Below are 21,500 nucleotides of genomic sequence, written 5' to 3'. Positions count from 1 at the left end.
GCATCACAAAAGCCATCCGGATTCAGCACGTATCAGAGATTTGCTCGACTCCTGAAAGTCTCCCACATATCTGAGCCGCATCCTCCCTAGATAATATTTTCCTAAGTGAACTTTGGAGCCGGGGGGAGTTTCTTTATATCCCCCAACATCTTAGATCACTGCCCTAAATCCCTTAGCAACAACCAATCACCTGTACCCCCTCGCCCCGGTGCTGCCCCTCCCCATATTGTTCCATAAATTGGTGAAAGAAACGGGGTATGGGGTCTTTTGCTTAAGCCACTGACCTGGTAAGGGCAAAGACCCTAACTTAAGTTAGCTAATAAACTGTCCTATTGCATTTGCATTGTCGTGGGTTGGCATATTCTTCTCTTCCGAGCATCTCCTTTACAGCCTGGGTACTGCAAAACAACACTGTTTGAAGCCTTGAATTGCCTTTACTTCATTGAGTCAATAATCCATATATCATTCCCTCCAGGTGAAAGGTGGATTTGTTTTGTCCCTGTGGGTCTATGCAAAAAAGGGCATTGAGGCAGCATCTTTTGACCTCTACTAACTTCACAGGAGGGAGATAGAAGCATAAGCAGCCCAAGACTGATTCATCTGAGGCCAGATATGCTGTCACCCTCCAAACCTTTTTGCCAATTCTAACACTAACTGTCCCTCCATCAGCACTCATAACTTCTCTACTGGGTTCAATAATTTGTTGTGATGGCCACACAGAAATCACAGATAGACAATACTCACAATTATGGGGTTTATTAGAGAAGTAACATGCTACAATTCAAGTTCAGGAACACACTCAGAATGCAATTCTTTGATCAGGACAGTCTCCCTTCTGCTATGTCCTCAGGCAACCTTCTCTGGCCCTTGGTTTCTCTGCCTAGCCCTTGCCCTACTTGGACAAGTGTTACAAAGCTCTCTTAGCTCTGCTGATAGGTATGCCAACATGCACCCCACTCCGCCAACTAGGTTCCTGCCCAAAGGCACTTAGCTTTCTCACTCTGTGGGTCAGGTAAGCCCACTGCTCTATCTTGTGCCTCTTGGTTCCACTGCCACCATCTCTCCACCGGGCATCTCTCCACCAGGCGTCTCTGCCAAGGAGGTCCAGCACAGGGATCACATCCACTTCACCTCCAGCTCTTCTCTCTTGATGGCAGTAAGATCCCCTCTCTGCCTCTAGGAGGACTCATTTTAAGCCTGGCAGAGTGACAAAACTAACCAAACCCAATCTCAGAGTTCTATACACCTTATTTGCATGGACACACCCAGTAATCTGGTGGGAGTTACAAAGACTATGGCTAGAGAAGCCATACCAAGTAATTTCTTACACTGAAGTCTAGTAAAAACTTATATTCTAAGACCAGTCAATGTTGTAACTAGAGTTTGTTGAAAAATACCACATACCATTTTTTCTCCTTTTGTTTTTTTTTTTTAAAGAAAAAAAAAGTAGCCTGGGGAATTAGGCAAGAAAGTAAATAAAGGGAATCCAAATTGGAAAGGAGGAACTAAAACTATCAACTGAAAGACTGGTGGTTCAAACCTACCCACAGGGGTCTCAGAAGACACACCTGGTGACCTGCTTCTAAAAGATCACAATCTTCAAAACCTTATGGTCCAGTCCTACTCTGCACACATGGAATCACCATGAACTGGAACAGATTCAATGACAACTAACAACAACAGTGAGTTGATGCTATGATCTGGTATATAGAAAAATCTATAAAAACAATCAAACCTATTAGAACTAATAAACAAGTTCAGCAAGGTTGCAGAAAAAGCTCTTTTAGCTCTGCCGATAGGTACGCCAACATGCACCCAACATGCATCAATGTACAAAAATCAATCATATTTCTAAACACCAGCAATGGACAATCTGAAAACAAAATTAAGAAAACAATTTCATTTACAAACGCAATCAAAAAGAACAAATACTTGGGAATATATTTAATAAAAGAAGTGTATGACTTCATAAAAATGGCATGTCATTGGCATCTGCCCTTTAACTTCACAAGAGAGGAGAAGGATCATTATCAGTAGCCCAAGGCTGATTCCAATGAGCCAGAGGTCAAATATGCCTTCTTCCTCTAACCTTTTTACCAATTCTGACACCAACCCTCCCTCCTATGACAGTCTTTGTTTCTTTGTTGGGTTCAATAATTTGTTCCAATGGCCACACTGAACTCAGATAATACTCATGATTGTGTAGTTTATTAGGGAAATAACAGGTTACATTCCCAATCAGAAATTACTCAGGATATAATTATTTGATCAGGGCAGCCTTTTCTCAGAAGTGTCCATAGGTACTTCTCTCTCTGGTCCTTGGTCTCTTGGCCACACAGCCCCTTAGCCTCTGCCTTACTCAAGCAAGTGTTACAAAGCTCTTCAAGCTCTATCAGTAAGTGCCCAGAGGCATCCTACTCCACCACTAAGCCTCCTGCCCAAAGGCACTCAGCTTTCTCATTGTGTAGGCTGGTTAGCCCATCGTGCTATCTTTTTCCAGTCTCCTGGTTCTCCTGCCTCTGTTTCTCTGCCACTATTTCTTGCCAACTCTCCAGTGCTATAGCTCTGTCTGTCTTTTGGGTGGAGGAGGTTCCTAGCAGAGGGACCCCATATCCAAAGGCTGCATTCTGCTCTGGTCTCTTCTTCTTGATGGTAATTATGTTCCCTGTCTTCGCCTCTGGGATGGTTCATTTTAACACTAGTGTGATGGCAAAACTGACAAATCCCCACATTAGGGTTCCATATACCCGCACAAGGGTGCCATGCACTTTACGTACATTATTAGCAAGCTATCCGAACCTCTTAGTGGGCCAAAAGCACCTCATATTTGCATAATCCCACCCAGTCATTTGGTAAAAGTTACAAAGACTATGACTAGAAGGGCCACATCAAGTAATTCATTACACTGCAGACTTGTATACTGAAAACTGAAAAATCATTGTTGAAAGAAGTAAAAAACCTAAATTAGTGGAAAGACACCTCATGTTAATGGACCAGAAGACTTAATATTGTTAAAATGTCAATACTACCCAATGCACTCTACAGATTCAACACAATTCTTATCAAAATTCAAGCTGCAAAAGTTGACAAGCTGATGCTAAAATTCATATGGAAATGCAAAGCACCCTGAATAGATAAAACAATCTTGAAAAAGAATAACCTGGAGTACTGACTATTCCCAATTTCAACACTTACCACAAGTAACAGTTATCAAAACCATGTAGTAAAATCCTGGATAGAATGGGAGAAAAATGTGGAACAAAATTCAAAAGCATAAAAAAGACCAGGCTTACTGGTCTGATAGAGACTGGTGAAACCCCCGAGACTATAATACTTAGTCACCCTTCAGGCCGGAATTGAACTCACTTTTGTGGCTTCCAGCTGAACAATAGACAGGCCTAGAAGATGAACAATTACACCAGGTAGATCCATAGAATGGTCAACCACGGGAGATCAGAAGGGTGGCATTTGTACAAGGAGATAGCTCAGAGGGTAGGAATGTGTAGGAAAGAAGGACATAGGGAGGAAGTAAGAAGAGACCTGTTGTGTTGTCAGAATTGTAGTCAATGTCATGAGACAAAATATATGTGAACTGTGGAATAGAAAATGAATTTACTGTCACTTTTCACCCACCCCCCCCCAAAGTGTAGTAATGGCCTAAGGCTAGACATATAGCTCAATGGAGTAGAACTGAGAGCTCAGAATTAAACCCATACATTTATATTCAATTCCTTTTTGATAAAGGTGTCAAGGCTATTCAATGGAGAAAGAATGAAATTGAATTTAGTCCATGGTACTTTGAGTATTCTTCACCAATACTGAAACGGAGTAAAGTAAATACTATTTCCCTCACCCAGGCACCCAGATGGGAATAGATAAGTAAACTAAATTACCCTCAACTATTTTCCCACCCCTACAGATGAGTATTCAGTTCCTTAAAGAACTGAATGGAAAACATTCCTTCCTGCAGATGATGGACTGCTAAAAGCATCTTAGAAACAACTTGTAAATTAACTCTGACCTGGGGACATGTGCAATAGGACAAAAGGGACAAAAGTTAATTGCAGACCCTCTCCCCTCTGCCCTAGCCCCTATCAGCTGATAACAGGAAGCTAGTATGACTCATCCACTATAGTCACCCATTTCATGCCCCAAATTCCTCAACATTTTGTGAATATGCACAATCCCCTCTCCTGAAACCTACAAAGGCTGTGTTTAGATGGCATCTGAGAGAGTTAGATCTGGGTACTAAACTACCACTACTCCTTGCACTGCTGCTTTGCAATAAATAATTTTCTCTCCTCTCAATCTCAGTGTATAAACTGTTTTGGCCTGACTGCACACTGGGCAGGGACCCACGTTTGTAACAATACCACAACTCAACATTATTGCAGCAAAACTGATGTTTTAAAAAATCAAAATATAACGTGACAAATGCAACAAAAGAGATATGTACAAAGTATTTAGGAAGCTGAAAGAAGACAACAGTAACTGTCAACAGACTGAGAGCTCTAGTAGCCTCCAGGAAAATCTTTAACCAGAAACCTTTTAGTGTCAGCATTACTAACAGAACTTTTGGACTCTTTAGGGCCTTTATCTGCCCTCCAGTCTCAGCAGGTATCAAGGAACTTCCTCCGAACTCAGCACGCATCACAAAAGCCATCCGGATTCAGCACGTATCAGAGATTTGCTCGACTCCTGAAAGTCTCCCACATACCTGAGCCGCATCCTCCCCAGATAATATTTTCCTAAGTGAACTTTGGAACCGGGGGGGTTTCTTTATGTCCCCCAACATCTTAGATCACTGCCCTAAATCCCTTAGCAACAACCAATCATCTGTACCCTCTCGCCCTGGTGCTGCCCCTCCCCATATTGTTCCATAAATTTGTGAGAATATCGGGGCACGGGGTCTTTTGCTTAAGCCACTGACCTGGTAAGGGCAAAGACCCTAACTTAAGTTAGCTAATAAACTTTCCTAGTGCATTTGCATTGTCGTGTGTTGGCATATTCCTCTCTTCCGAGCATCTCCTTTATAGCCTGGGTACAACAAGACAAGACTTCTCAGTAGAGATGAAATTTGGTGAATAATCTACACTATATGCAAAATCAGCCACTCCTCGAAAGGAAGATGGGACAATCTACTTCCATAGTGATACTGCCTCGGAAACCCTAGGAGGGGTCACTATTAGTCGTGTCCAGCTCAATGGAACATAACAACAACAAGAACAACAACAATATATGCAAAATGGATTGTAAGCCTAGATTTAAACACTAAAACTATGATACTGCTATGGATTAAATTGTGTCTCCCCAAAATATGTGTTGGAATCCTCACCCCTATATCTGTAGACATGATCCTGTTTGGAAATAGAGTTTTCTTTGTTATGTTAGAACATATTCAAGTAGGATAGCTTTTAAATCTTATCGTTTCTGTCTGTGATAGTTGGAGCTATGTGTCAACTTGGCTGGACCACAATTCTGTGTGGTTTAAGCAGTTGTGATGTGGTTATTCCCATGATGGGACCAGATGTATATGTTTTAAGCAGCCAATCCATTGAAAGGGAGTTTCCCTAGGAGTGTGGCCTGCTTCCAGTATATTTATGGACATCCTGGGAAAAAAGACACTCTTCTGTGGATCGGGATTCTGTTGCGCTGCCCGCAACTGTCCGTGAGCAAACAATCCACCATTCAGCCTGAAGATCTTGGATTCGTCATTCATTTGACACATCAGCCAGTATACTGCCTGCCAACCTTAAGCTCCTTAGCCCCTGCCGCTGTGTGAGTCAGGAAAAGCCTCCAGATCCAAGCCTCCAGCCTCTGTCTGATCCAAGAACTTTGGACTTGTCAGCTTCTATAAGAGTGTGAGCCATTTTCCTAAGATAAATTTCTCTTTCTTGCTATATATAAGCTTTATGGGTTTTGTTTCTCTAGAAAACCCAGTCTAACACACTGACTTAAAAAGAGCAGAATAGACACAGAGATACAAAGATGATGGGGGGGGGCACTGAGGGGATGGGTACACACCATGTTAGGATCATCTACAACCCAAGAAGTACCTGGGAAACTTACAAGGAAGGAATCAACATGGCTGAGACTCTAATTTGGACTTTTAGCCTCTAGAATTGTGAAAATATAAATGTCTGTTCTTTAAAGCTGTCCATTTGAGGTATTGTATTATATCAGCACTAGCTATGAGTCGGGTCCAACTTGACAGTACATAACAATAAAACAACAACAAGGGAACCAAGCCACATGCTTAGAAGAAAACAAGGAAGTAAATTTTTATGTCCTTGGATTAGCGAATGGTGTCTCAGACATAACACAAATATCATGAGTTACAAAGGAACAAATAGATAAACTGAACTTCATCAAAATTAAATTCATTCAGTTGCAAACAATACCATCAAAATATTGAAAAAGACAACCCATGAAATGGGACAAAATACTTGCAAATCACATATATTTTAAAAGACTCGTATCCAGAATAACATATGACTTTTACAACTCAACAATAAAAATACAAATAACCTAAAATGATACAACCACTATGGAAAATGTTAATAATGCTTCCTCAAAAAGCTAGAAATAGAAATACCATATAATCCAGCAATCCTACTCTTAGTTATATATCCTAGAGAAATAAAAGAGCAGCGACACAAATAGAGAGATGCACATTGCAGCATTATTTACAATAGTAAAAAGATGGAAAAAACCTAAGGGTCCATCAACGGATGAATGGACAAACAAAATGCGGTACATACTTACAATGGTATACTACACAACAATAAAGATTAATAATGAGTCCATGGAACATCTTATAACATGAATGAATCTAGAGGACATTATGCTGAGTGAAATAAGTGAGTCACAGAAGGACAAATATTCTATGAAACCACTTTTATGAAAAGTCAAGGATAGGTTTACACACAGAAAGCAACATTCTTTGATTGCTACCAGGGTTGGGAGGAGGAGGGAAGAACCACTTGCTAGACAGCACAAATGTGTTAATGCTTGTGAGGGGAAGGCAATACACAATATGGGGGAAGTCAGCACAACGTGACCAAGGTAAATGAAGACATTAAGAGGTACACAAAAATAAAGGATAACTACGGTAAATATGATAACATATACAATTCTGAAACAACAGTAACAACAACCAAAAATTTGTGAGTAGTTACATAGGTAGAAATGTATGCTATATAGGTCTGGGAGGGTGTATAGAAGTACATGTGCATGAATATATAGGTATAGGTGTGAGCATTTGTAGATACATATTTGTATGTGCTGCAGGAGCTCTGGTAGTATAGTGCCTAAGGCACTTGACTGCTAACCAGAAGGCTGGCGGTTCAAACCTACCAGCCACTCCTCAGAAGGAAGATAGGGCAATCTACTTCCATAATGATACTACTTCAGAAACCCAAGGAGGGGTCGCTATGAGTCGGGTCTGACTTGACGGCATATAACAACAACAACAACAGCATATATATTCATGTTGTTATGTTGTTAGGTGTCATTGAGTTGTCTCTGACTCATAGTGATACTATGAACAACAGAACGAAACACTATCCAGTTCTGCACCAGCCTCACAATCCTTGCTATACCTGAGCCCATTGTTGTAGCCACTGTGCCAATCCATTTCATTGAAGGTCTACTCCTTTTTCAACTGACCCTCCACTTTACCACGCATGATATCCTTATCCAGGGAATGATCCCTTCAGACAACATGAACAATGAAGGGGAGACAAAGTTGGACCATTTTCACTTCCAAGGAGCATTCCAGCTGCACATCCTCCAGGACAGATTTGTTAGTTCTTCTAGCAGTCCATGGTACTTTGAGTATTCTTTGCCAATACCACAATTCAAAAGCATCAACTCTTCTTTGGTCTTCCTTATTCATTGTTCAGTGTTCACATGCCTACCAAGCAATTGAAAACACCAGGGCTTGAGGTAGGTGCACCTTAGTCTTCAAAAAGACATCTTTACTCTTTAGCACTTGAAAGAGGTCTTTTGCAGCAGATTTGCCCAGTGGAGTGCAACGTCTCTTTTCTTGACTGCTGTTGATTGTGGATCCAAGTAATATGAAATCTTTGACAACTTCAATCTTTTCTCCACTTATTGTGATGCTGCTTAATGATCCAGTTGTGAAGATTTTTATTTTACAAAAATTTTATTTTATAAAAAGTTGTAATGCATACTGCAGACTGTAGTCTTTAATCTTCATCAGTAAGTGCTTCAAGTCATCTTTACTTTCAGTAAGCAAGGTTGTGTCACCTGCATATTGCAGGTTGTTAATGAGTCTTCCTCCAATCCTGATGCCATGTTCTTCTTCATATAGTACAGTTTCTCAGGTTATTCGCTCAGCATACAGATTGAATAAGTATGGTGAAAGGATACAACCCTGATGCACTCCCTTCCTGATTTTAAACCATGCATATCCCCTTGTTGTGTGCAAATGATAGCCTCCTGGTCTATGTACAGGTTCCTCATGAGCACAATGAAGTATTCTGGAATTCCCATTCTTCTCAATGTTATCCATAATTTGTTATGATCTACACAGTTTAATGATTTTGCATAGTCAATAAAACATGAGTAAACATCTTTTGGTATTCTTTGCTTTCATCCAAGATCCATCAGACATCAGCAATGATGCCCCTCATTCCATATCCTCTTCTGAATCCAGCTTGCATTTCTGGATATTTCCTATCACTATACTGTTTCAACTGTTTTTGAATTATTTTCAGCAAAATTTTACTTGCATATGAAATTAATGATATTGTTTGATAATTTCCACACTTCATTGAATCACTTTTCTATGGAATGGTTATAAATATGGATCTCTTCCAGTCACTTGTCCAGGTAGCTGTCTTCCAAATTTCTTGGCATAGAGAAGTAAATGCCTCCAGGTTGGCATCCATTTGTTGAAACATCTTAATGGCTATTCCATCAATCCCTGGAGCCTTGTTTTTTGCTGATTCCTTCAGTGCAGCTTTGACTTCTTCCTTCAATACCATTGGTTCTTGATCGTATGCCACCTCCTGAAATGGATAGACATTGACCAATTCTTTTTGGTACAGTGACTCTGAGTGTTCCTTACATCTTCTTTTGATGCTTCCTGCTTCGTTCAATATTTTGCCCACAGAATCTTTCGATATTGCAACTCAAGACTTGACTTTTTCTTTAGTACTTTCAGTCTGAGAAATGCCAAGCATGTGGAATGCTAACCCCTATTTCTGTGGATAGGCAAAATTCTGTGCTTAAAGCATTCGGCTGTAACCAAATGATAGCCATTCTAATCCACCAGCCATTCTGCAGGAGAAAGGTGATATATAGACTTGGAAATCCCATGCAGCAGTTCTACTCTGTCCTATAGGGTCACAATGAGTGGGAATTGACTCAATGGCAGTGGGTTTGGCTTTCAGTACACATGCTAATCTAATCCGATTTGGGAATAGTTTTCTTTGTTATATTAATGAGGCTACATCAGTGTAGGGTATGTCTTAAGTCCAATCACTTTTGAAATAGAAAAAAAGCAGATTTGGCACAGAAGGATGGAAGTACAGATGGGGGAAGATAGAAAATTCATCACGTGAAGATCAGCAAGTGTCTTAGGCTGGGTTATCTAGAGAAGCAAAACCAGTGAAGCTTCCAAAACAAAACCAAACTCACTGCCATCAAGTCGGATCCAACTCATAGCAACCCCTCCTTGGGTTTCTGAAGCAGTATCACTACAGAAGTAGATTGCCCAACCTTCCTTCCAAGGAGTGGCTGGTGGGTTTGAACCTCCAGCCTTCTGGTTAGCAGTCAAATGCCTTAGGCATTACACCACCAGAGCTCCCTACACAGTTGTAGAGGTTGGCAAATGCCAAGTTCAGGGGTCAAATGTCAAACTGGAGGCTTCATCTGACTCACGCAGCTGCAGGAGCTGATAAACCCAAGATTGCAGGCAGTGGGAGCTCTGGTAGCATGGTGCCTAAGGCACTTGACTGCTAACCAGAAGGCTGGTGGTTCAAACCCACCAGCCACTCCTCGGAAGGAAGATGGGGCAATCTACTTCCGTAGTGATACTGCCTCGGAAACCCAAGGAGGGGTTGCTATGAGTCGGGTCCGACTCAACGGCACATAACAACAACAACAACACAGCAGGATGCTGGCTTAGGTGGATGCTGAATCCAAGATTGGCAGGCAGATTGTTGGCTCACAGGCTGTGAAGGCAACAATGCCAAGATCAGCAAGCAACACAGCAGTCTACTGGTTCAGCTCTAAGAACCAAAGATGATGGTTAGCTGGATGCATGACCCAGATCCAGTAGAAAGCCAGGTTCCTAAGACATCTATACATACATCAGAAGTAGGCCACACCCTGAAGAAACTCCCTTTCAAATGAGTGGCTGTTCATAGACCATCTCATCATGGAAGTGATTATATCACATCTGTGTAAACCACCTACAACCATGTTCCAACAACATTGACACACAACCTTAACTGTCACACCAAGGAACTGAGAAACAGAAACTGAAAAGAGGCAAGCATCTTTCCCAAGAGCTGATTAAGACAGAAAGCTTCCCCTTAGACCCAGTGCCCTGAATTCAGACTTCTAGCCTTCTAAAGTGTGAGAAAATAAATGTTTGTTTTAGCAATCCCTTTCCAGTATCTCTGTTATAGCAAAGCTATATCTAGCATTAATAGACAACAGAGGGCAGTTAACATGATTGTAATTTCAATCTGGGCTATCAGGGAGCATAAGGAGGTGAAGATCAAGTGCGTTCTACCTGAGATACGCAGCATACACATTTCAAGCATTAAGACAGGGGCCAGAAACTGGTGGTCTTTGTCATGGATGAAATTTCTGCACTATCTTTGCAATTCTTCTTTAAATCAAAAATTATTTCAAAATAGCATTCTATAAAAATAGCATTAAAAAATATCAAATACCTAGAAATTTTCTAACAAAAGATATGTAAGACTTCTATGGAAAAAAAGTATAAAACTTTATTGACAGAATAAAACTTAAAGAAAGACTGAATAAATGGAGAGTTATACCAAATTCATGGTTTATAATCTATAGTTTAGTATTTTGTAGATCCAATGCAATCTCAATTAACATTCTAAAAGTTTTACAGAACTTACAAACTTAAAGCTTTTATAGAAATATGAAACATATATCAAGACATTCTTGAAAAAGAATGAGTTGTTTTGAAATTTCAGGACTTAGTACAGCTATCATAATTAAAACCGTGTGTCATTGATATAAGGATAAATTAATAACCAATTAATTTGAACAGAACAGAAAACCCAGCAAGAAACATATCATGAATGGAGACTAGATATTAGATAGTGGGAGCACGGAAGATGTTCAATAAGTGGTGCTGGACAATTCTTCAATAAATGGTGGCAAATAATTCAGTATCCAAATGGAGGAAACAATGAAATTGGATTCCTATCTCACTCTATATTTAAAACTCAATTCTAAGTGTGTTACAGACCTGAATATGAATGGCAAAACAGAAAGAATATGAGAAAGGAAAACGTTTTCATGACTTTGAGTTAAGGAAAGAGCTCTTAAACCAGATATGAAAAACACTATCTAATTATCTATCTATATATAGATAAAGTAATAAACCAGACTCCATAAAAATTTTAAACTATTGTTCATCAAAGGACACCATTTCAAGCAAAAATGGAAGCAACAGATAGTGAGATAATATGTGCAAATACCTTTATCATTTGCTTTGGGTATGTTATCAGGAGGGATCAATTGCTGGAATGGGACATAATATTTGGTGAAGTAGCAGGTCAGCTAAATCATTTCTAGTGACATACCCAAACCAAACTCACTGCCATCAAGTCAATTCTAACTCATAGTGACCCTATAGTACAGAGTAGACCTGCCCCATAGGATTTCCAAGGCTGTAAATCTTTACAGAAGCAGACTGCCTCATCTTTCTCCCATGGAACACTGATATGTTTGAACCACTGACCATTTGGTTAATAGCCAAATGCTTAACCACTTAACCAAAAGAGATCCTTTAGGTATATAAAAAACTCCTAAGACTCACTAAGTAAAACATAACTCAGAAATAATGGTCAAAAAGATTTGAACAGACACTTAAAATTTTTTCCAGTAAATAAATACATACATATATATAAACCAAACCAAACACGCTGCCGTCGAGTCGGATCCGACTCACAGTGACCCCTCCTTGGATTTTCGAGGTGGTATCTCTACAGAAGTAGATTGCCCAACCTTCCTTCCGAGGAGTGGCTGGTGGGTTTGAACCGCCAGCCATCTGGTTAGTAGTCAAATACTGCTTCTGTCTCTGTTATGAAAAAGCATGTTCAAGAAGGAGGTTGCTCTTTCAGCCTATGTCAAGGAATGAGAAAATACATGGAAAAGAGCCAAAGCTGACTCAGCTTACAAGTACCAAGAATGAGAAACAAATGTCTATATTGTAAGCTAGTGAGATTTAGAGGTTGTTTACTATAGAGAAGCTAATATACAATACCCCCCCCAAAAAAACAATCCATTGCCATAAAGTTGATTCCAACTCATAGTAACCCTATAGGACAAAGTAGAACTGTCCCATAGGATTTCCAAGGCTGTAAATCTTTACAGAAGCAGACTGCCTCATCTTTCTCCTGCAGAGTGGCTGGTGGGTTTGAACCACTGACATTTTGGTTCACAGCCAAATACTTTAACTGCTGTACCACTAGAGCGGTATATGTGCATACAACAAAAGAATAGATAATTACATTCCAAATGGAATATCAGACAGCAATGAAAATGGATGAGACATAGACAAATATAGCATATAACCACAAAATAATGTTGAATAAAATAAGTCAGATACAAAAGAATATTTACAGTATGATTCCATGTATATAAAGTTGAAAATCAGACAAAACTATTTTGTTGGGGAACTCATGGGTGGACAATAACACTGTTAAGACACTATTAAGAAAAGCACAGTCATGATTCCCTTAAAAGTCAGGATAATGGCTGACTCTGGGATGCAGAGGTGGAAGTAAGTTGTAATGGAAAAAGAATAGATGCATAAATAGCTGCCATCCAGTTAACTCCGACTCACGACTATTTCATACACAACAGAACAAACATTGTCCCATCCTGCGTTATCCTCACAATCGCAGACATGCTCGAGTCCATCTTTGTACTACTGGGCCAATCCATTTCACTGAAGGTCTCCCTTGCCCTTTGTGACCTGCTACTTCACCAAACGTGATGTCCCATTCCAGCAATTGAGCCCTCCTGATAACATACCCAAAGCAAGTGACTTGGATAATGTCCTGTTGTGATCCATAAGGTTTTCACTGGCTAATTTACACAAGCTTTTAACAGGCCTTTCTTCCTAATCTGTGTTGGTCTGAAAGCTCTGCTGAAACCTGTCCAGCATGGGTGACCTTGCTGGTATTTGAAATACCAGTGGCCTAGCTTCCAGCAACATGGAAACACACAAGCCACCACAGTACAACAGATTGAAGATGGGTGATGGAAAAAAGGAGCTCTGGTAGCATAGTGCCTAAAGGCACTTGACTGCCAACCAGAAGGCTGGTGGTTCAAATTCACCAGCCAGTCCTCAGAAGGAAGATGGGGCAGTCTACTTCCATAGTGATACTGCCTCAGAAGCCCAAGGAAGGGTCGCTATGAGTCGGGTCCAACTTGACGGCACATAACAACAACAACGATGGAAAAAAAGAATACAAAGTGAGATTCTAAGGTACTGGCAATGTTCTATTTCTTAAACTTGGTGTTCATGTTTTTCTTTAAGCAGTGCATTTTTGTTTCATAAGCTTCTATGTATATTTCACAATTAAAATTTTTTTTTCTAAAAATTCCCTGTTGTTGCTCATTTGTTCCTTTAAGTCTTTGAAAATTCCCAGTTACCACACTCACCTGGAAATCACTAAAAATGAATTCCGTAATTGAGATTACACAAGTTGCTAGATCAAAATGCTTTCCTGATAACCCAATACAGAATATCTAACGCTGTTCTTCTCTTCTTATTCCTGGAATTCTTAATCCAAAAACCCCCCAGAAAACCATTCACGCCAATCTGGCAAGATCTGCTATTTATAATTCATCACAACTACTCATTAGTCAGAATTCCTGTGTCCTCTAGAGGCTTACAAATTTCTTTCTTTTTAAATATTTATTCCATTATTTTATTTAATGTTGAGGTCATAGTTGCATGGTGGTGATTTCCAGAAATATTTTTTGAAATCCATATTTTTATTTCCTCATTCCTCTTTAATTCCTATTATTGGTTTAGCACCTGCAGTGTACTTAGAGATGAAGGGAAATAACAATGATAGGCTGTTGAGATTTTAGAACAATAAAGATAACTGGAATACTGAATCTATATCATCTAATGAGAAGCACTATAGATAAACGATGCTTTGATTTTTGTGTTTGTTTGCTTTTTAAACGTCAGCAGTGAGTCATACAATATAATTAGTATCCACATTCATCGTGACTAGGCCTATTTTCTTCTTACTGAAAAGAGATTGCCAATGTACATTCAACTTTCTGGTCACCTGCCTGACTTCAATTTTCTAATTCCTTCTTCGTTGTCATGTTTCTTCTAATCTCATTTCTAGGCTTTCATTCCAAAGACCACTTTCTTTCCTACATTTATAATAACTCATTTAGACACCTTTCCCCAAAATGTCATTACGGTAAATTTTCCTCATCTAATTCCAAATGCAACTCTGAAAAAAGGTTTCTTTTATACCTTTGTAACATTATATGTGTGGAAGGGCACAGATAACACAACATAAATTCATACAATATAACTTCTCTCTGAGAGAAATCACAGATTATTGTAGCAAATACTACTTTGTGACAAATATCTCCCTCAAAAATTATGTGGCATCAGCCAGAATCTAATTAGGAAAACAGAAAGACTCTTAAGTATTTGAAACAGAAGGACTTTAATACAAGAAATTAATTACAAATGGAATAGAGAAGATGAGAAGTCCGTAAGGGATGATGAGGCAGTCGAGAGATTATCAACAGCAGGAAAATTCTACTATGTCTAGGCTGGAGGGCTAGAGAGAAGTAGTGGGAACATAGTGCCTAAGGCACTTGACTGCTAACCAGAAGGCTGGAGGTTCAAACCTACCAGCCACTCCTTGGAAGGAAGGTTGGGCAATCTACTTCTGTAGTGATATCGCCTCAGCAACCCAAGGAGGGGTCGCTACGAGTCGGGTCCAACTCGATGGCACATAACAACAACAAGAACAAGGAACAGGATCACTCTGCAGAAACTGAAACTATGGCAGGCTTTTCTGGCTAGTGATGGAGCCATGCAGCTGACACTGGGAATAACACCCAGGGCAGAAAGGGGAAGGGGAAAAAACATATCCTTTCGCCTCCCTTCCTCTAATCAACCACCAATGTTTCCCACCAGCCAAACCCAGCTGAAAAGCTATGGAAGCAGGAGAACAGAGGAAGAGCAAGAAAGTCAGGCACTAGGAAGGAAAGGAGATTCATAGAAGGCCTGGCAATTGTATCCACTCAAAGGGCTATCACTTGTAAAAATAATAGATTTATTCTCCTTGGCACCAGAAGAGGATCAATATGGATTCTGAGGATCAATAGAGAGAAAGCAAATTTCAACTCAAAGTAACAAAGAATGTTTGAATAACCAGAACTGTTAAAAAAAAAAAAAGAACAAAACAGTTTGCCTTGAAAAGTCCATAATTCTGTAAATATTGTTAAAATGTTATAAATGGATTGCTTTTCTACAAGTTCTATGTCATTAAAAGCCACAGAAAGATATTACTGGTAGAATGTAAAAGATGAGTATATGGGTGATCACTATAAAATCTTTTAATTTTGCTGAATGTTTAAAATTGTTCATAATAAAATGTTTGGGGAAAAAGTCAGTGAAGTCAGCAAGACATCCAAATGCATGGAATGGGATCATCTGTTCATAGGTGTTATTAGTTATCTATTGCTGGATAACAAGTTACTCCAAAATTTAGCATCTTTAAACAGCAAACATTTCTTACCTCACAGTTTCTGAGAAATCCAGAAGGAGGTTAGTTAGGTGGTTCTATTTTGGGGTCTCTCATGAGGTTACAGTCAAGCTGCTGGGTGGGGTTGCAGACTTCTGAATGTTTGACTGAGAAGTATTCATTTCCAAACTCACTCATGTGGTTGTTGGCAGGTTATAGTCTCTCATAGACTGTTGGCTCCAGTCCTTAGCTCTTTGCCAGATTTACCTTTGCATAGGGCTGTCTGAGAGTTCTCAAAACATGGCAGCTGACTTCCCTGAAAAGAGTAATCTGAGAGGGAAATCAAGGTGGAAATCACAGTATTAGACTTTTCAGTTGAAAATAAAAATATATGCAAGATTCTGGAAGATGGCTGCAGTGGTAGTGGGAGCATAGTTTTCAAATATTCCCAAACCCCACATAAAAACAAGCAGACTAATACATAGTAAAAGCCCAAACCCATGCACAATATTTGCAACAAATCTAGATGACAAAGTATCCTATCAACATGAAATTACAAGCAAGTGGGGAGAAACAAAGGAGAGCTATATACATTCATGCAGGAAAGAAAAGAAAAGAAAAGAAAAAAAAAGAGGAATGGAACATCTGACAAACCTAAGAACCAAATCAAAGTCACTGTCGTCAAGTTGATTCCCACTCATGTTGTTGTTGTTACATGCCATCAAGTTAGACCCAACTCATAGTGACCCCTCCTTGGGTTTCCGAGGCAGTATCACTACGGAAGTAGATTGTTCAACCTTCCTTCCAAGGAGTGGCTGGTGGGTTTGAACCACCAGCCTTCTGGTTAGCAGTGTTAAGTGCCTTAGGCATTACGCTACCAGAGCTCCTTCCCTATAAAACAGAATAGAACTTCCCGTAGGGTTTCCATAGTTGTCCATCTTTTTTATTATTATTATTTTAATTTTTACTGACTTTACAGAGAAAATTCATTTTCCATATAGCAGTTCATATCTACTTTGTTTCATGACATTGACTACAATCCCCACAATGTAACAGTTCTCTTCCCACTTCCTCCGCATAGTTACCTCTTCCCTGTGTCCTTCCCTCCCATGCCCTCCTGTCCCCTCCCCCAGCTGTCTCCCTGTGCAAACACTGCCCGTCTGTTCTCCCAAGATTGATCACTCCAAGGAGTGTATCTACCTGATGTAAATGTTCACCCCATATGCCTGTCTATTGTTTGTTTGGAAGCCATGGTAGTGAGTTCAATTCCAGATCTGAAGGGTAACTAGGGGCCATAGTCTCAGGGGTCTCACAAGGCTCTATCAGACTGGCAAACCTCATCTCTCTCTCTCTTTTTTTTTTTTTTTTTAATGATTTGAGTTTTGTTCCACACTGTTCTCCCACTCTATCCAAAATCTCATGCACCAATCCCCCTCCAAGTGGTTGACAGTAGAAGCTGGGCACCATCTATTCTTTTTGTCTCATGGTCATGAAGGCTGAGAATCACATGGTTCCTTGGACTAATTGTTTCCATGTGTCTGGTTTTCTTCATTCTTCTTTGCCCTGGATGAGGAGAAATCCATTCTTGCATCTAGATGGCTGCTTGCAAGCTTTTAAGACAGATTCTACATCATTCTTTAGTGTTGCATAGTATTCCATTGTGTGTATATATACCATGGTTGGGTTATCCATTCTTCTGTTGATGGGTACTTAGGTTGTCTCCATCTTTTTGCTATTGTGAATAGTACTGCAATGAACATGAGTGTGCATATATCTGTTCTTGTCCTGGCTCTCACTGCTTTAAGATATATACCTAGTACTGGGATTATTGGATCAAATTATATTTCTAATTCCAACTTTTTAAGGAATCATCCATGGCTGTAAATCTTTATGGAAGCAGACTACCACATTTTCCTGCTGTGGAGTGGCTGGCAGGTTGAAATCACCAACCTTTTGGTTCATGCTCAAGTGCTTTATCCACTCTGCCACCAGGGATTCTGGGACCTAAGAAGAAAACCCTAAACACCCAAAAGATATCTACTAGAAACTGCCAATGGCCAATTTGAGAACAATAGCTGAAACCTAGAGGGATTTTGCCCACTACAATAACAAATGAATATAAGTAGCCTATGCTATGAAAGTTTATACAGGCTGGAGCAGTCTAGACACTATGACTCCTGGAAAACTATCAACTATGGCTGCCCTCCAAGACAGGGTCTCAAATTGAGGAGAAACTGCTAAGAATGGAATGAATATTGAACAGGAGAAGGACACTAAAGAAGAAGGAAAGAAAAGTTACAGATAAAAGTGAGGAAGAGGAACAGCCAGGAAATCACAGAAGACAAAACATTTTAACACCGTACAAAAATAACTAAAGAGGATTCTGTGAATCTATAAAATTAATTGAACCAAGTCTCTTTCCAAAATTTTAGGAGCTCTGGTGGCATAGTACCTAAGGCATTTGAGTGCTAACAAGAAGGCTGGCGGTTCACACCCTCAGCCACTCCTCAGAAAGAAGATGGAGCAATCTACTTCCTTAGTGATATCACTAAGCCTTGGAAACCCAAGGAGAGGTCACTATGAGTCGGATGACTGAATGGCAGTATCACTACAGAAGTGGATTGCCCAATCAAATTTTAGGAAACCTAACTTCACATAAGGAGCTCTGATAGCATGGTGCCTAAGGCACTTGACTGCTAACCAGAAGGCTGGTGGTTCAAACCCACCAGCCACTCCTCAGAAGGAAGATGGGGCAATCTACTTCCATAGTGATATGGCCTTGGAAAGCCAAGGAGGGGTTGTTATGAGTCGGGTCCTACTCGATGGCACGTAACAACAACAACTTCACATAAATATGAGCAAGAGAAAAGTGTGCCAGTCAGATCCAAAACATGTTTCCTATAAGAAAAAAGAGAACAAGGAACAAAATTACATCCCACTGAAAGCACGCCAGAAAAACATTAAAAAAAAAAAAAAAAAAAAGACCAATACTCCACTGCATTGTTACAGTAATCCTTGTAGGACTACCTTTTTCATAAGTATTATACAAATTATATATATATCGGGCGGTGTTTCGAACTGCTGTGCATGGGGTCGCTATGAGTTGGAAACAACTCAACGGCACCTAACAATAACATATATATATATATATATATATATATATATATATTTATATATATATATATATATATATATACACACACACACACACTATATATATAACAAAATCATACTAGTCTGAAAACATAAATCAGAATTAGAAATATTTCAAAATGAGGTAAAAAATATCTAAAAGATAATTAGAAATACAAGGGGGAAAACATTTTAGAAATAAAGACTCAACTAGAAAGAACACAAGAGTAAAATTAAGAAGACAATGGTAAAATGGAGTAGGATTTTTCAAACAAAAAAGAAAGATATAAAGTTGCTTTTGTTAGGTGCCGTTGAGTCATAGCGATCCTATGCACAGCCAGAAAGAAACCGCCCAGTCACGTGCTAGCTCCACAATCCTTGCTATACTTGAGCCCATCACACAGCCACTGTGTCAATCCATCCCATTGAAGGCCTTCCCCTCTTTTGTCGACCCTCCATCTCATCAAGCATGACATCTTCTCCAGGGTATGGTCCCTTCTGACAACATAACCAAAGTAGGTGAGACAAAATCTGGTCATTCTTGCTTCCAAGGAGCATTCGGGCTGCACTTCCTCCAGGACATATCTGTTAGTTCTTTCAGCAGTCCATGGTACTTTCAGCAATCTTCACCAGCACCACAACTCAAAAGCATCAATTCTTCTTCAGTCTTCCTTATTCATTGTCCAGCTCTCACACATATATGAGGCAACTGAAAATACCATGGCTTGTGTCAGATGCACCCTAGTCCTCAAGAAGACATCTTTGCTCTTCAGCACTTCAAAGCGGAGGTCCTTTGCAGCCAATTTGCCAGTGCTACACGTAGTGTGAGGAGCTCTGGTAGCGTAGTGCCTAAGGCACTTGACTGTTAACCTGAAAGCTGGCTATTCAAACCCATCAGCCACTCCTCAGCAGGAAGACTGGGCAATCTACTTCCATAGTTATACTATTAAAAAAGTTGCGTGGTAATGTAGCAAACAATGTTTCTTTGCTATTCATAAGGTTTTCCCTGGCCAATTCTTTGAGAAGTGGACGGCCTCCTCCTTCTTCCTAGTCTGTCTCAGTTTGTAAGCTGGGCTGATACCTGTGCACCATGTGCATCCCTCTGGGTTAGAAACACCAGTGGCTCAGACTCAAAACTCACATCAACACGTCACCACGGTAGGACAAACCGACAGACAAGTTTGTCTCCCTGTTGGAAACCTCTCCTACCACCCCAGCTGGGTCCCGGGGGCTGACTCCTCCTCTGTGCATATTCCTAGGCCTTTTAATCCCCTTTCTCCTGCTCTCCCGCACTGCTGCTTTGGACCTGCCTGGGTTCTCTCTCCTTACCTGGATCCCTGTGGCTAACTGCTCCTCTGTCTGGGTTCCTGGCTTTTAATCCCCTTTCTACCGTTCTCCCACCCTGCTCCTTTGTGTGTGCCCGATTTCCCTCTCCTCTCCTGGATCTGTGCAGCTGACTGCTTCTCTGTCAGGGTTCCTGGCTTTTAATCCCCTTTCTCCCGCTCTCCCCAACTACTGCACTGGGCGTGCCTGAGTTCCTCTCCTCACCTGGATCCCTGCAGATGATTAGAATGCTGGTTTAGAGCATATACAGCCTCCTGGAAAAAATTGCCCCAACCGTTCAAGGTATTGCTGCATAGGTGGTGCTGTAATTGTATTTTCAGTAGGCCATTCCATTGTTCTATCAAGCCAGCTGCTTCTGGATGATGGGAAACATGGTAAGACCAGTGTAATGTCTTATGGAAGGGAAAGGTGATCAAGATTCCTATGGACTAAATTATGACATAGTGCTGGGGAGTTGATATACCTCTGAGAAAGCACTGTGAAAGTATATTGTTGGCCTTGCCAGCTGAAGGCAAACTGCTTCTGATGGTCCTTTGAAATTGGTATTGAGAAAAAGGCATTGGCAAGATCAATAGCTGCATACCAGGTACCAGGAGATGTACTAATTTGCTCAAGCAATGAAACCACATCAGAATCAGCAACTGCAAATGGAGTCACCACCTGATTAAGTTTATGATAGTCTACTGCCATTCTCCAAGATCCATCTGTTTTTTGCACAGGCCAAATAGACTATTAAATGGGGATGTGGTGGGAATCAAAACCTCTGCATCCTTCAAGTCCTTGATCGTGGCAGTAATCTCTGAAATCCCTCCAGGGATGCGGTATTGCTTTTGGTTTACTATTTTTGTAGGTAGAGGCAGTACTAATGGCTTCCACTTGGCTTTTCCTACCATAATAGCCCTTACTCCACATAGCAGGGACCCAATGTGGGAATTCTGCCAATTCCTCAGTATATCTATTCCAATTATGCATTCTGGAACTGGGGAAATCACTACAGGATGGGTTTGGGGTCCCACTGGACCCACTGTGAGACACACCTCAGCTAAGACT

The sequence above is a fragment of the Orycteropus afer genome, unplaced genomic scaffold, assembly GCF_000298275.1.
Source record: "Orycteropus afer afer isolate SDZICR_OR568_19922 unplaced genomic scaffold, OryAfe1.0 scaffold00068, whole genome shotgun sequence".
NCBI classification, from domain to species: domain Eukaryota; kingdom Metazoa; phylum Chordata; class Mammalia; order Tubulidentata; family Orycteropodidae; genus Orycteropus; species Orycteropus afer.
This window is presented reverse-complemented; position numbering follows the sequence as displayed.